This window comes from Lutjanus erythropterus, chromosome 4 (assembly GCF_056507025.1).
Source record: "Lutjanus erythropterus isolate fLutEry1 chromosome 4, fLutEry1.hap2, whole genome shotgun sequence".
Classification (NCBI taxonomy): Eukaryota; Metazoa; Chordata; class Actinopteri; order Lutjaniformes; family Lutjanidae; genus Lutjanus; species Lutjanus erythropterus.
The window spans coordinates 42,241,243-42,255,788 of record NC_139320.1 but is presented as its reverse complement, the minus strand read 5'-3'; the positions used below and the strand labels follow the sequence as shown (position 1 = coordinate 42,255,788).

The window sequence follows — 14,546 nt, the reverse complement described above, 5'->3', positions numbered from 1 at the left end:
TAAGCACTTTTCAAACCTTCAAAAAAGTGATTTAAAGGACTTCAAGCACCTGCATGAATCCTGAATGAGGCCAAAGTAAAATGTGTCAACCATCACACCTCAACACGACTGCCTTCATTCTCAACATACAGAGCTGAAGAGCTGCACCACAGGGAGTCCCTGGCAGCAAGTTATGCTTCAGTCTAATGAGTCCAGCTGTAATTTCACTTTTCATCCACCTGTCAGAGAAAAAGGTAGCCTAAAGAAAACAGTTTCAGAGGAATGCTTCTGCAGCAGCAGCACGCTCGAGAAAACTGTCAAAAATAACAAAGTTCATTCGTCATGTTTCTACCAGTCTGAATTCCAACTACCTCTGTGCAGAGCTGGGGCCTGACCTACTTCAAACACGTCCTGCAGGACAAGAATCATCGAGTTGTCATAGTAAATTAAGAGCAAAGACATGTCGTCATAACATCCAGAGACGTGCTGTTTGTTTGAGGTTGAATGAATCATCCTGAGTCGGCAGATGATAAAATCATTAATAATTTACACATCATGTATGTAAATCCACTTAAACACAAACAAACTGACCAGCATTAAAACCTGGAATCACACCTGCCTACACTCACTCAACAGTCGAGTAACAAATGAGCAATTTTAGTGTAGAAATCTGCACATTTAAAGACTTTAACATAATGTCTATTTAAGATTAACATGTATATTTTAGCCTTTTCTTTTATCTGAAATGACTGTCCCCTCTCTCAGGGTGTAATTAAGTAATGGGTCATGCTACTTACTGTTTATTCATCTGTATATTCATATTAAGTTTTCTTTTTTTACATTTTCACAAGAATAAAAATCTTAAATAATGAGAAATATGAGAATTTAAAGAGTCAAGCAAACCTGAGACAGAAGCTACTGTAATGCAGTACTACTGTAAATGACATAAACTAGATAGGTAAAGATGTAGTAGTAACAGTGCTCCCTCTAGTGTTGACAACACACCACCATAGTTTCAGTTAACTTTTACTCCTGAGGGTATTAATCACTTTAACACTGAATCTGGCTAAAGAAAAGCTGCGGTCTGTTCCCATCATACCAGGAGTCACAACCTTCATTTAGTGGAAAATAGTGCAACTTTTTTTATTTCTCCTTACCTGATAACAGTTGGTTATTTTGGCCGTTGACAGACACAACTGGAGCTCATACAACTGTCTCAGTTCCAACACTGAATACTCAAAGATAAAAAGGTAGCATCTGATGAAGGCCACTAGCATGTTTGTTTGTTTGAAATGTCCAGAGTAAACTGATGAAACTGAGATTACTCAACTTTGTCCTCAAGATTTGTGTGTGCAGTTGATATCAATAATTATTGATCACATAGGTTGTGACTGACAACATGTTGTGTACTTCATAGGGTGGAAGTGTCCAAGGTGATTGAATTAGTTTGTTATATTATCACTTTTTGACCAAATACGATGATACTGCGACAATATTGTAGGTATGACAATTGCTGCTTTCACAAAATATTAACACTAGGGTTGCATTTCCCCTAACAATTAATTAAGTATTAATAATCAATAAGCTATTTGACACATATGTTCTCTTTTTTTCTCCTTTTCATTATTGTCTCATTTTTTCCTCTTATTTTAAGGACAACTTTAATTTTCTTTTTTAAACAAATGCCTTGGTCAGACAAAACAATGTCAAAAGAGGTGCAATTACTGTCACGTATGGAGTATTGATTAATTATCGATTAATACAGTAATCATTAAAATCAGTAAGTAACACAATGAGATTTTTGATAAATAACCATCAGTAATGTTCATATAATGACTAAGTGGGTAAAGACGAACAGAACAGTTGAAACAGTCTGCAAGTTGAGAAAATTGCAAATGGTGCAAAAGACAACCCTGATATACAACACAGTGATATAACTATATCAAAATGTAAGACGATATCTAGTTTCATATCATGATATGATAAAACATCGATATACTGCCCAGCCTTAAATTGCCTCCTTTCAACGTTCTCAGTCTAATGATCAATACTGTAATGTTTGGACATGTCTTACCTTGACGAGACATCTCGTATTGATCTCATGATAGGTATTTAACGACAGCCAGTAAAGTTAAAGATTTGCTGTCATTAACGATGAGGGAACACGTCAGGCTAACATTTAGAAAAGACAACGGTAACTGAGGACATTTAGTTAGCAAACTTTCACAGCAGGATGCATGAGAGTTTCATGGCCTTGTACAGATATCAGCCAGTGCTGATTATCTCAAAATGCCACATAATTGTCCCAATTAATCAGCCTATCTCTAGTTTTTGTAGAAAACGTTCACACCTACCTGTGCAATGAACTATGTTTACAGGATCTGGCAGATTATAAAGTGACAATGGTTGTCATGCTAAAGCTACTACAGCTATTACAAGTTTATTACAATCTGATGAACAGCTGTAAAAAAACAACAAGCAAATTAGCAACAAACACATCTTCAAGACTTGATGCACTCTGCAGAAGTCAACCGCATAACTGAAGTTGAGAAAAAAATCAACACGAGCAAATTAATGACCAACGATGTGCGAAAAAAATGTAGACACCTACTAATAGCCTTAATGAGCTACTATATCTATAATTTAAAACTTTTACCAAGTCTGAAAACTGAACTAGGGCAACTAATTATTTAAAATGCTTCAATGTGAAAAATGTGAACAAAGCCTCATCACAATTTCCCAGAAAGTGACATCTTTAAATTGCTTTTTTTTTTTTTTTGTCCAATTAACAGTCCAAAACGCGAAAAGTCTGTCACAAATGACAAAGACAAGCAGCAAATCCTCATATTTCAGAAACTGGAAATAAGAACCGTTGAACATTTCTGCTTGAAAAATGACTGAAATTATTTATTGATTTTCAAAACAGTTGGAAACCTTTGCTCTTTTCCTCTTTCACTTTAAACTGAAGCAGTGACAACTCGATTTAAGTTAAAATAAAATGTATGAGAATGTGGAGCAGAACGGGACTGCCAGGACCGAGAGAAACGAGGTTGGAGTCGACGCGGCCACTGAAACCAACACCCTCCGGCAGAGACAGAAGGCTGTTTCCATGGTGAGACACATTTAGATTTGCACAGGCAGAGCAGAAGTGGATGAATAATTGATAGATATCAGGCCCCTAATGTTAGCAAGAACCAGCTGAAGGTTAATTCTTGCTATGCTCATTGACTCCCATGCAACAAGTAGACAAACACACACAGAGCGAGCGCAGTGTGGGAACTGGACACAAACCAGACGACGACGTTACATAACACACTTAAGTGATAAAATATTGGTGTGAATGAATAAGCCGCTGAACACTTGAGTGTTTTCTCGAGACACTCAGAGTGGAAGCAACATGCTGAGTGCTGTTCAAACATTTACAAATCTCTTGAATGCAAAGTGCATTATGACATCTGAATATCACTTGAGGTCGAGCTTTTCAGCCTTTTCACAGCTGATGTTGGCCATTTAATTCACCCATCTCTACGTTTTTATGTCTAACTTCACACAACAGATGGGGATAAAACAGAGAAAGCATCCACAGTGAGTAATTATTCAACGGGTCACCTGTTCCCTGCACAGGTCCGGTTGGGTCGACTCACATAATGACCATTCAGGGGCTGCAAACAGCTCTGCACCTGCACCTGTTCTCGGCTCTGCTGCCTATTATCAACCTGCAGAGGGAGGGAGGGGCTTCGCTCTGAACACACGCAGCCACTGTGGAGACCTGGTCAGGTGAACACCGCCGGGCATATCCAGTTACACTGAGGTGATTATGTTCTTATGCATTCTGCATGAACAGGACGGCCTCACGTTTGGAAGAAAAAATCACTAATGTGCTTTGTTTCAACAGAGAAAAGTTGATTTGAGGAGGGAAAATCAAGCAGCAAAGTGTACTGATAGTTAAAAGCCATTCAAACTTGTAATGATGACACATAAAAACTTGTTTTCTTGTAACAAAATGGGGAAATTTGCATTTAATGAGTAAAAAACTTTACTTCGTCACATTTAAATCAAATCCCTTTTAAAATCTTATTCTGCTTTGTTTCAACAGAGAACTCACTATCATTCAGAAGTTTTCAATGCCAGTGATAGTGATATCTTGACTTCGACACCAGACCAGCTGAGAAAACTCAAAATTTCAACTTCAATAGATTCTTAAGATCCAAAAAACATTTTACTAACTAATGTTTTGTTGAGGTAATTAAATTTAATTTGAATTTCATTAAAAACTCAAAACTTACTTACATCATCATTATACTCCAAACTTTGCAATGCACTTTTTAATACTAAGTATATCACATTAATTTATAATAAAATGAAAATAACATTATTATGGTACATTTTTAAACTCTTTTAACAGTTTCATAAAAAATATGACCCTATAGTGATCAGTATCAACTCTTTAGTTCTATGTTTCAGCAACTCAGCATTTCTTCAAGGCGGTTTTACAACAAAGAAAATAAACCACAACTTCGAGATTTACTCATAAGTAATCAAAATCTGGTACTGAATGAGTTCTAAATCAAAGTTAAACTCTCAACTAAACTAAACTAGACTTCTCAGAAAAACATTAATCTTTAAATTAAAATGAAAGCGTACAATGGTTAATAATTCAATGTTTTCAATTGTAACCTGTTCATTTTCTGAAATTCAGATTTTTTTGAGTTTCCAAAACTAAAAGATTCAAGTTTATCGAAAGAAGGAAAAGATTATCTCAAGAAAATATGATCTGGAATAGCTTTATTTAATTTTTATCTTATTTTATTTTTTTTTACAACTTTAGCATTTGAGTGGCTTTAACAAACAAGATGTAGCTACTGTGTATCCAAAAATGAACACTGCAGTGCAAATAACAAGCCGTAGACTGTATATTAAACAGGTTGAGTCTCTTTTTAATAAGTGATCCATGGGTGAAGTGAGTTGTTTCACCCCACTCCCTCCTCCCCAGGAGTGCAAGACGAGTGCAACATTGTAAACTGACAATAACAAACGGGGATGACTCCTACACTGTAAGTTGACCAGCTTTTTAACTGTCAGTTGTCTGTTAAATGTAAAGTTCAGTCTGTTATTCTGAAAACAAAAACACACTGCTCTGAAAAGACACACTCTGGAGTTGGAGTTCAGTCACTGAGCCAGGCTCCATTAACATTTTGCTAAATTCAACCGTTATAAACATCTATTACCTTCTACAAGATACTTAAGGATTTCTTAAGACTCATAAACAGACGCTTACTTATTAATTCGGTATTAATTTGAGGTCTAAGTCAACATGAAACAGGTAGTGCTGTTACCAACTCAGCATGTTTCTTTAATCTCTGATGACACATCATGGTCATTTTAATGATTTATTACATTCAATTTATTAGATTTTTCATGTAAAACTAAAAACATTATTGAAGATAGTTACCTTGAAATAATGACTTTTCTCATCTTTCATTTTTTACAGTGTATTTACTGCTCCTGATGGATATTTGAGTGTTTGTTTGCTTAGTGTCAGCGAGACTCAAGGACTGACTTTAAAGTGTTATGTTAATTATCGATTCGGTGTTTTTTGCCAGGTGGATAGCCCAGAGGCTTATCTGAGTAGCTCAGAGGGGATTCTAAATATCAAAAAGCAAAGACAAGCTGAGTGGAGTTGTTAAAGCCTTCATTACATCCACTGCCTGCAGGCGTTTACTCTCTCATGAGGGACGCTTGAAAATCTTAAAAAAAAAAAAATCTGCACTTCTTCTCTGCTAAGGACACCTCAATTATTCTACTGCCAGCACCTCGTGGAGGTGGTTCAATTTGAAACTGCCCTTAAAAATCTACTTCGGGTAATATCTTATGAAAGCAGTAGGTGTGTGTTTAATTGATTACCACACTTAGCAGCTTAGAGGAAAGAAAAAACTTTCATCACCTCAAACTGTAAAGGAAATGCCGCCACTGAATTCTGAATGAAAATTTTCCATCTCACTGTACAGTATTATAGATGTCGTAGTATTATTTTTGAAGCAAAGTCAGAGTTTCTATGCGATGTACATTTTTGGTTCACATTAACATGCACAAATACTGCGGAGTGTGAGTTTCACTGGAGCGATGATAGTGTCAAGTCAGTTCAAGTCCACGATATTTATGGAGCTCTTCTGCACAAACAAGTCTGCTCGTGTTTGTTTTGCAGAAATAGCAACAAACAAAATACCAGTGTCAACTAAATCTGTGTGAAGAACGAAGAGGGAAAAACCCACTTTTATGCATCTGCGAGTCAGAGTTTGTGGATAAAACCGACACTGTGACATTCTTGTGATGACGGATCTGTAGAGACGCACAAATAGACACACGGGTCCTCAAATGTCTTACTAACTCATGTAATAGACACGAGGTGGTGTCATTTAAAGCGGCGGTTCTTTTTGTGTCTCTATTTGTCACTTGTGTGGCTTGATTCACTCTCTCACACTCACTCCCATTTTGGTCTCTAAACCAGTGTTTCCCAAACTTTTTCTCTGGGGACACACTTTTTTAAAAAAAATGACAAACCATCACGACCCAATTCTCAATCTTGGGAAGACTTCATTTGTGCACAAATGACCATTTTGACAAGAAGTGCAACAATAAATCAATTATGAATTTATTATTAAATCAATCCCCACACATGTTGGTAATCAATTAATTGGTTTGAGTCTTTTTTTTTTTTTTAAAGTATGACTCCAGTGTCTTAATTGTGAATATTTTCCTTGTTTCTTTACTCGTCTCTGACAGTAAACTGAATATATTTGGACTGTGGGTAAAACAAAACATTTTGGGATGTCATCTTGGGCTTTAGGAGACAGTGATCAACATTTTTCATAATTTTCTGACATTTTATAGATCAGACAGCTAATCAATTAATTGAGAAAATAATCAACAGATTAATCTGTAATGAAAAAAATCATAATTTGAAGCCCCAATCTTAAGGCATGTTATTAAAAACATATACAAATGTTAAATACTATAAATGAGAACTACATGCTTTCAGAGTTTACAGCCGATCTCATTATTTTTTTTTAATTTCCTCTCATCAGGAAAACTATACAGAACATTTTAGCCTACTTCATAAACAAGAAAAAATAAGTTAATTTATGCAGAATTAACAGGCTCTTGTTTTTTTCCTCTCATCTGTAAATCAACATACACATTTTAAATGCTTTATAAAACCTGTGCTGCAGATATAAATCTTCAGATTGCATATCTTCTACCAGAGTCTTTTATTTATTTAGTCGGGGACCCAAATTAAATCTCCCATGACCCGTCTTGGGTCACGACCAAGTCTCTGGGATGTTTGCTCTGAACAATATTGGGAAGTTGATCTACACTACACACTGACACAGTTTTGGCAGTCCATCTTCAGAACCTTTACCTCCGTTTCAAATAAATACACTGAACCTTGCCCTGTAGTAGCACTTTTTGGTATTTGGCCTGAGGGCTCTGCAATTCCTTCAAAACTAGGCAAGGCTCTCGCCCTCTCGATGCTTCTTGCTAGGCGTCTAATTCTCCAAAACTGGAAACAACAGAACCCCCATCCCTTTGTTCAAAGAGTGAGAGACTTGATGAGCTTTTTGCACCTGGAGAAAAGTAGATACACATGGAGGAATGATAAAGGAAGGTTTGTTAAAACCTGGGAACCTTTCTAGTCTCCTCTCTCACATAAGTTTGGAGGGTTTTTATTGTTTGTATTGGCAGCCTAGAGATAACCTTTATGGTATTTATTTATTGAATTTCCATTTCTTTCTTTTACTATAATGCTTACTTTTCCATCTCACTGGTGGTATGTACTTCACTCTCATACTCAGAGCATCTACTTGACTGTTTTATACACAAGTGTTTTATGCCATAAGCGCTTTGACCTCTGTGGGTTGTTCTTTTTCTCCCATTTATTTATTTTTTACTTTATAAATGTTTTATTTTTACTTATTTCTCTTTTCACCCATATGTTGTCTGTCTGTAAACCTTTCCCCCCTCTTTTCTCTGAAGTTTAGGAGCCACAGGCTGAAGAAGGAGCTCAGGGGCTGGTGAGAAGGGGGAAGTAAATTTAGACGTATATATTGTCTTCTTGCTCTCTGCTCTTGTCACAAAAATCCGCAAAGAGATTTGTCCAAAAAACGTCTAATTTGTAGTTAATTACATGGCATTGTTAAATACTCAGTTCTGATTGGTCAATTACAGCATTTTCTAAGGTCTGTTATTTCTGTATAACAGACCGTTGCCATGGACACAATTCTGATCGTAGACTTTGGGGGGACTGTAAAATTGTTTTTTTATCACTAAAATCATTTAAAAATTAGAATATACTGTCAAATTATTGATTTTTTGTTACATAAAGATGTAACAAGCATCCAAAAATATGCATATATACAGTATACATAAAATTACATTTCATATCAGCCATATTGACCAATAGATCTTCCTAAATCCTTCACACTAGACCTTTAATTGAAAAGAGAAGGGTTTTTTGTTAAATGTAAAGTTCATCCTAATATAAAAGGAGAAAATACTAGAGATGGTTGGGATATTTGTCCTTCATTATAACTGTTCTGTCTAAAGCACAAACTGCTGTGTTACATCAAGGCTTTCACTTGTTTTTAGACTTTTTCTCCAGGAGATTCAGCATGCCCTTCGATGCGCTGATTCAGAGAACGAACACAGAGGGTCACTGACCTCTATTCAAAGTCGACTATTGCAAAATGTTGCTCTAACAACAGAAATAAGAAAACATTAACACCACCCAGACATCCATCAGGGGTCACCAGGGGGCTGGAGTCTGTCCCAGCATGCTTCAGGCTACAGAGTACACACTGTGCAGGAAGTCTATGGCGAGGATAAAGTTACAGACAAGTCTTTTCACTAACATGTATGGACACACTGGAGAAAAAATCCTAATTTACATAACTGGCATGACCACCTGAAGAAAACAAAAACATGGAGAAACACAGAAAGACTCCTAACTGCCAGGCTTTCTTGTCAATGACATGTTGACACCAGTCCAAACTTTTAAAGACATAACAGAACATTCAACAATTAATCATATTTAGCAACAGAATGTGAAGAAACAACAGTTTTGATGTTATGTTTTGTTTTGCAGAGATACCTGCTGAAGTTAGCATGCTAACCAGCTAGCTCCAGCCTGTCCAATCTCATAACACCACATTTTAACTCAACTGCAGGCCTCCCAACCGCAGATGTGAGAGCAGCAAGTTCACTGTGTTTCATAAGCTCTCTTTGAATTTTTTAGGCTAAATAAAACAAACTCAGGAAATGTGAAGACCTACACCTGAAAATACAAGATTAATTGCCCTGTTAACTCCTCGTAATGATGTACCCCTTGAGAAAGAGACAAAAGTAGAGGCAGCTTTGCAGACGCCAGCCACTAAAAGCATCACAACATATGGATGGAGAATTCATTTTACTAACTAATTAACAAATTTCATATACTTTCAGATAGTTGAAACCTCTTCATCATGTCCTGTGAGCGTGTCTCGCTTGAAGTACTGGCTACACCGCTGCACTGCCCCCACGGCTAACGGCAGTACTGCTCCATTTCATCTGTATCCATAAGCTGCCAGAAAACATGTAGAAATGTGGATGTCTGCAGCCATATGTGTCTGTAACATTTAACATAAAGGAGCCATAATACTCCACTTCTCAGTTTGGTCAAAGTCAGCTAACTAGACTGCTAGTTAGCGGTACAACTATGTGAGTTAACTAGCTAATGGTAGCTATAGTTAGCAACAGTTGGTGATTGTTCTGGTGATGTGCTGGCCCCAATTTTTTTGGCGTATGAATTTGGAAGGTCCCCAAAATCTTGCCATTCTGACTTCAGCACCTTTACCTGATCAGCTCAGGTAGCCTGAAATAAAAAAAGTTTTCTTTCATTTCATTTTTTTCCTGAAATCCACACATCAAATGTCTTGTGGTCACATCTCACTGGAAATACTGGCTACACTGCTACCCTACCCCATGCAACTCCTGCAGGTACTCCGTTTCATCATGTGAACGCATTTCTACTGACACAAGGCCCCATCTGTATCCATATGCATATCTAACGATAAGCATAAATGAGCATTAATACGCTCTTGGTGCTCTGGGGCAGAGTCAGCTAATAAGACAGCTCGTTAGCTGCACGGCTACCTGACCTAGCCAGCAAATGGCAGCTACAGTTAGCAGCAGTTTATGGTTGATCTTTTTGAATTTCGAGAGTCTAAAATCTTGCTGCTCTTACATACTGCACATTTAACTGCTCAGCTAAAATGTTCCTTTCTTTGACTTCTTTTTTTCCAAAAAACAACACTTTGTGTCCTTTGGTCATGTCTTGCTTTAAGTACTGGCTACGCTGCTACTCTGCCTCCCTTTACTCCTATAGGTACTGCTCCATTTCATCCATATCTGTAAACTATCACAAAACATACAAAATATGGACAGTATGAACACATTTTTACAGACATAAGGGTCCATATGCATACTTAACATTTAGCTTAAATAAGCATTAATAAGCCCCTAGAGCTGTAACTTCCCAGTTTGGGCAGAGTCAGCTAATAAGACCGCTAGCTAGTTAGCTGCATGGATACTTGAGCTATCTAGCGGCAGCTACAGTTAGCTGCAGTTTATGTGATTTTTCTGGTGAAATGCTGCTTCCAATTTTTTTTGTATAGTTTTGAAATTTGTCCAAAATCTTACATATTGTACCTTTAACTGCTCAGTTCATGTTGCCTGTAATAAAATAAGTTTTCCTTCATTTCTATTTTTTCCCAAAACATCACATTGTCCTCTATATGTAGCCTAATTAGGCCTATTTTTACGGACATTTTGCCTCGCTGAAAGATGCTGCAGTACATCACTATCACAACATACACAAAGTTGTATTCTTTGAGGGAAAAAAAAAGTTCAAACTAAATTTGGCGACATCTTTACCCAGAACTAACTTCATTTACAGCCTCTCAAAACGCGACTCCTTCTCAAAGCACTTTTTATAGCGACCAGACTTTAATTTCAAGGTTATGAAAGGCCTGAAAAACCTCAGGGAGAAGCAGAAACACTAAAGTTGGCTCACAGTTTTCCTCCAGCTTGAAAACAAGACTGCACCGAGAGATGAAGTGCAGTCCAAGCAGAAACGTCAGCAGAGACTTGTCAACATTGGAAAAGATGATAAATACCTTCGACTGCAGCAGGTGCGAGTTTACTTTGTTTTCTCCATCTGCACTGGTGGTGAAGTGAGTCCCAGTTTCAGCCCCAGCGTCCCTGCAGGCGATCATCCACTTGTTCAGATGCACTTCTTCTCCCTCTCGGTCTCCCTCCATCAGCTCTGCAGACACAGACTCCTCCCCCAGCAGCACCCCCCTCCCCCCCTCCTCCTCCACCCCCCCAACCCCCCCGTGCCCTACTGAATAATGAAAAACATGCAAAGCATCGGCTTTCTGCAGCCTGCACGATGACCTGCTCGAAGCCAAGTCATCCGCTTCATAACACACACACACACACACACACACACACACACACACACACACACACACACACACACACACCTGCTTCCTCTGGTGAGTTTAACAGGGAAACAAACACACCAACTTCACTGAATACTACAGGGGAGCATATAGAAACAATGCATTGGGTTAAACATTTGCATTAAGCATGATGCATTTCACTCAACAGAGTCATGAGTAAACTTAATCTGTAAAATAAAATAATAAAATCTGTAAAATCTTAATCAAATCTAATTAATAAATAGCCAAGTGAATATTGTATGTAAAATGCATTGCAGCTCATTTATATTTCTTAAAATGCATTTGACAATATATTTATTTATTTTAACGTTTATAAAAGGAGAAATGTAATCTAATCTGAATAATTTGGAATTTCTACAAAATCAAACATCACTTATAAAAACTGACAGCAACAAAAATCTGACTTCCACATGTATTATTTTTCTCCCTAAACATGTCAAAACATTTTCATTGCAAATATATAATATATTTTGCCTATTCAGAATCAGAATTAGAAATACTTCATTGATCCCAAGGAAGAAATAACAACAGGGATTTATAATTCATATAATATATAGAGACTCAAGCGATAGTTCATCCAAAAATGAAAATTCAAATAATGTATATCTACTCACCCCTGTGCTGATGTGAGGATGGGTGAAGATCTCCAGTTCACAAAACACTCCCAGATTCCTTTCCAGATTGAGAAAGGCTCATCTTGCGTTTCAGGCGTGTGCACGCGGCTCCGGTTTGAGAGGCTACAGTTGACATTTAGGCTTAAAATATGGTGTAAATTGCTCTTTTTTGGTCAAATTTTAATGTCGCAGCTTACGGACACTTTAGACCACATGATTATACCACATGAGCAGTATGGAGACATTTTGTGCTTTTTTGTGTTCTTTTTTTTACATTTTAAAACTGGTCACCATTGACTTCAATTATACTGGATGTGGCTGCAACGCTGTTTTCTGCTGAAGCTCCGGGAGCGTTTTGTAAACTAGAGATGTTCACCCATCTTCACAACAGCACAGGGGTGAGTAGATATTGAGTGATTTTTCATTTCTGGCTGAACTATCATTTTAATCAAATCTAATAAAATAACTAGCAAAATTTACTTCTTAAAGTGCATTTGACTATATATATGTACATATTTTATGATTATTAAAGGTATATTGTGCAGATTTGTTGGTTGCTGTCTAAAAACCAGGGTTGGGTCAGATTACTGTTAAATTTAGTCAGCTACTGAATCCAAATTATATGACAGTTTTTTAAATTAGTTTCACAATCCATTGGATTACAAAAAAATCTAATCTGATTAATTTTGGATTTCTTCAATAAAACATCATTTAAAAAATGGACAGCAACAAAAAATTGACTGCAACATGAAATATTTCTTTCAGCATCTCAAAACATTTTCAGTTTGTTTGTGTATGAAACTTACATCAATGAGAGGGAATAACAACGTAGAAATCAGAAGTGTTGGCACTTATTCAAATATTTATCTTCCATTCTCAGCGTAAATGCAAAGCAATTAAAACTCCATTATCCATAAATCATCATTAAAAAAACAAAAAATATTAGTTGACTTACTATTAACAAAATTGGCAACCTGAGAGGAGTAACTTCAACATTTAACTTTAAATCATATTTGGCTCATATATCTCATTGGTAATCAAAACATGTAATCAAGTAATAACAGTGTAACTAATCCAATTACACATGTTTTCAGACATAATCTAGGTTTATTATAGTTTCTTATTTTAAGTAATCTGATCATGTAATCCTGATATCTTGTAATCCTCACTACTCAGTCCTGCTGAAAACACACCATTTTAAACTGGCCTCTCCTAAAGCAGTGTTAGCCAGAGCTTAGCAGTGAATCTGAGACATAAAACATTATTTTCCGATTGTTTCACAGTAGTTAGTGTGTCTGTGACTCAGACCTTCCCTCAGTCAAACAGACACACAAACCTGCAGCTCTTTATCCATCCATGACACAGACAGAGAGCAGAGGAGAGAGACAGTGATGATATAACATGGTAGCTAGATTTTTACAGAGTCCTGACCTCAAATCCAGCAAACTGTTAGTGGGTGGGGGCTGCACACTTACCGACCAAAGGTCGGTGCCCAGAAACTTTCCAAACACAGCAAAATAATGAGACAATACAGGCAGAAGGCCTTTCTGTCTCTGTAGACACCTAGTGGGTCATAAGTGATGAATGAGAGATTATTTTCGTATGAGTCTATACATTGTTTTTTTTTTTGTGGGGGGGCGGCTCCTGCATAATACTGCATGCCTTTTAGTCAGTGGTTCTCAAACGGTGGTGTAGGGGCAAAAGTGGGGCATTGATGACCAAATAAAAAATATGGAAAGAAAATAAGTTGTATGAACATGATCTCTGATATAGAAATAGAGGTCAGCATGGCAGCGTCAGCAAACTCTTGACTGAAATTCCAGTTGGATCCTTTTTTTTATCAGTTGCTTCCTCAGTTGACCCTTTGCCTCCAAACAGCAACTGTCCAATCATAGCTCAGCAACCTGAACTAGGGCACCACAGGTCTGTCAAACTTTGTCAAACATTTCGTGTACAGGAAGCTCTGAGAGGAGCGATACTCTATGTTTCATGAGTCTGGGCAGTGGCGTCTTTGTTGTTGTCTCTCAAAGATGTGTAACACAAGAGCACACGTTTGTGGATTAAACTCTGCGCTGCAAACATTAGCATGTTTGGCTAACTAATGCCTACAGACAAAATTGTTAGATACCACTGCACTTGGGTTAGTTATGTAGGGGGTTTGAGGAGGAGGATGTGAGCTGATGCAGAATGAAAGTACAGCTCGCCATCTCAGGTCTAACCGGGTTAGCATAGCTGTTATTCCCACTCTCTTCTGCGATCAGGTCTGGCTGAGTGACTTTCTCAAGGTCTGCTGCACTAATCAAGTCCCTGCACTTCCTTTTCCCACGTTAATGAGTGTATTTCTGTCATGTATCAAGTTGATGTGTCTGCCATATTTCACCAGTTGACCAATGTT

General features: G+C 37.3%; 1 protein-coding gene across 1 annotated transcript in view; it reads right to left on the bottom strand.

The window, feature by feature from the left end:
• frya (furry homolog a (Drosophila)) overlaps window positions 1–11,326 on the bottom strand; it is a 105,802-nt gene extending 94,476 nt beyond the window's left edge. Inside the window, exon 1 of the mRNA XM_084718034.1 lies at window positions 11,190–11,326. The gene's annotated coding sequence lies outside the window, so the exon portion shown is untranslated. The remainder of the gene's footprint in view (window positions 1–11,189) is intronic.
• Between the last annotated feature and the right edge of the window lie 3,220 nt (window positions 11,327–14,546).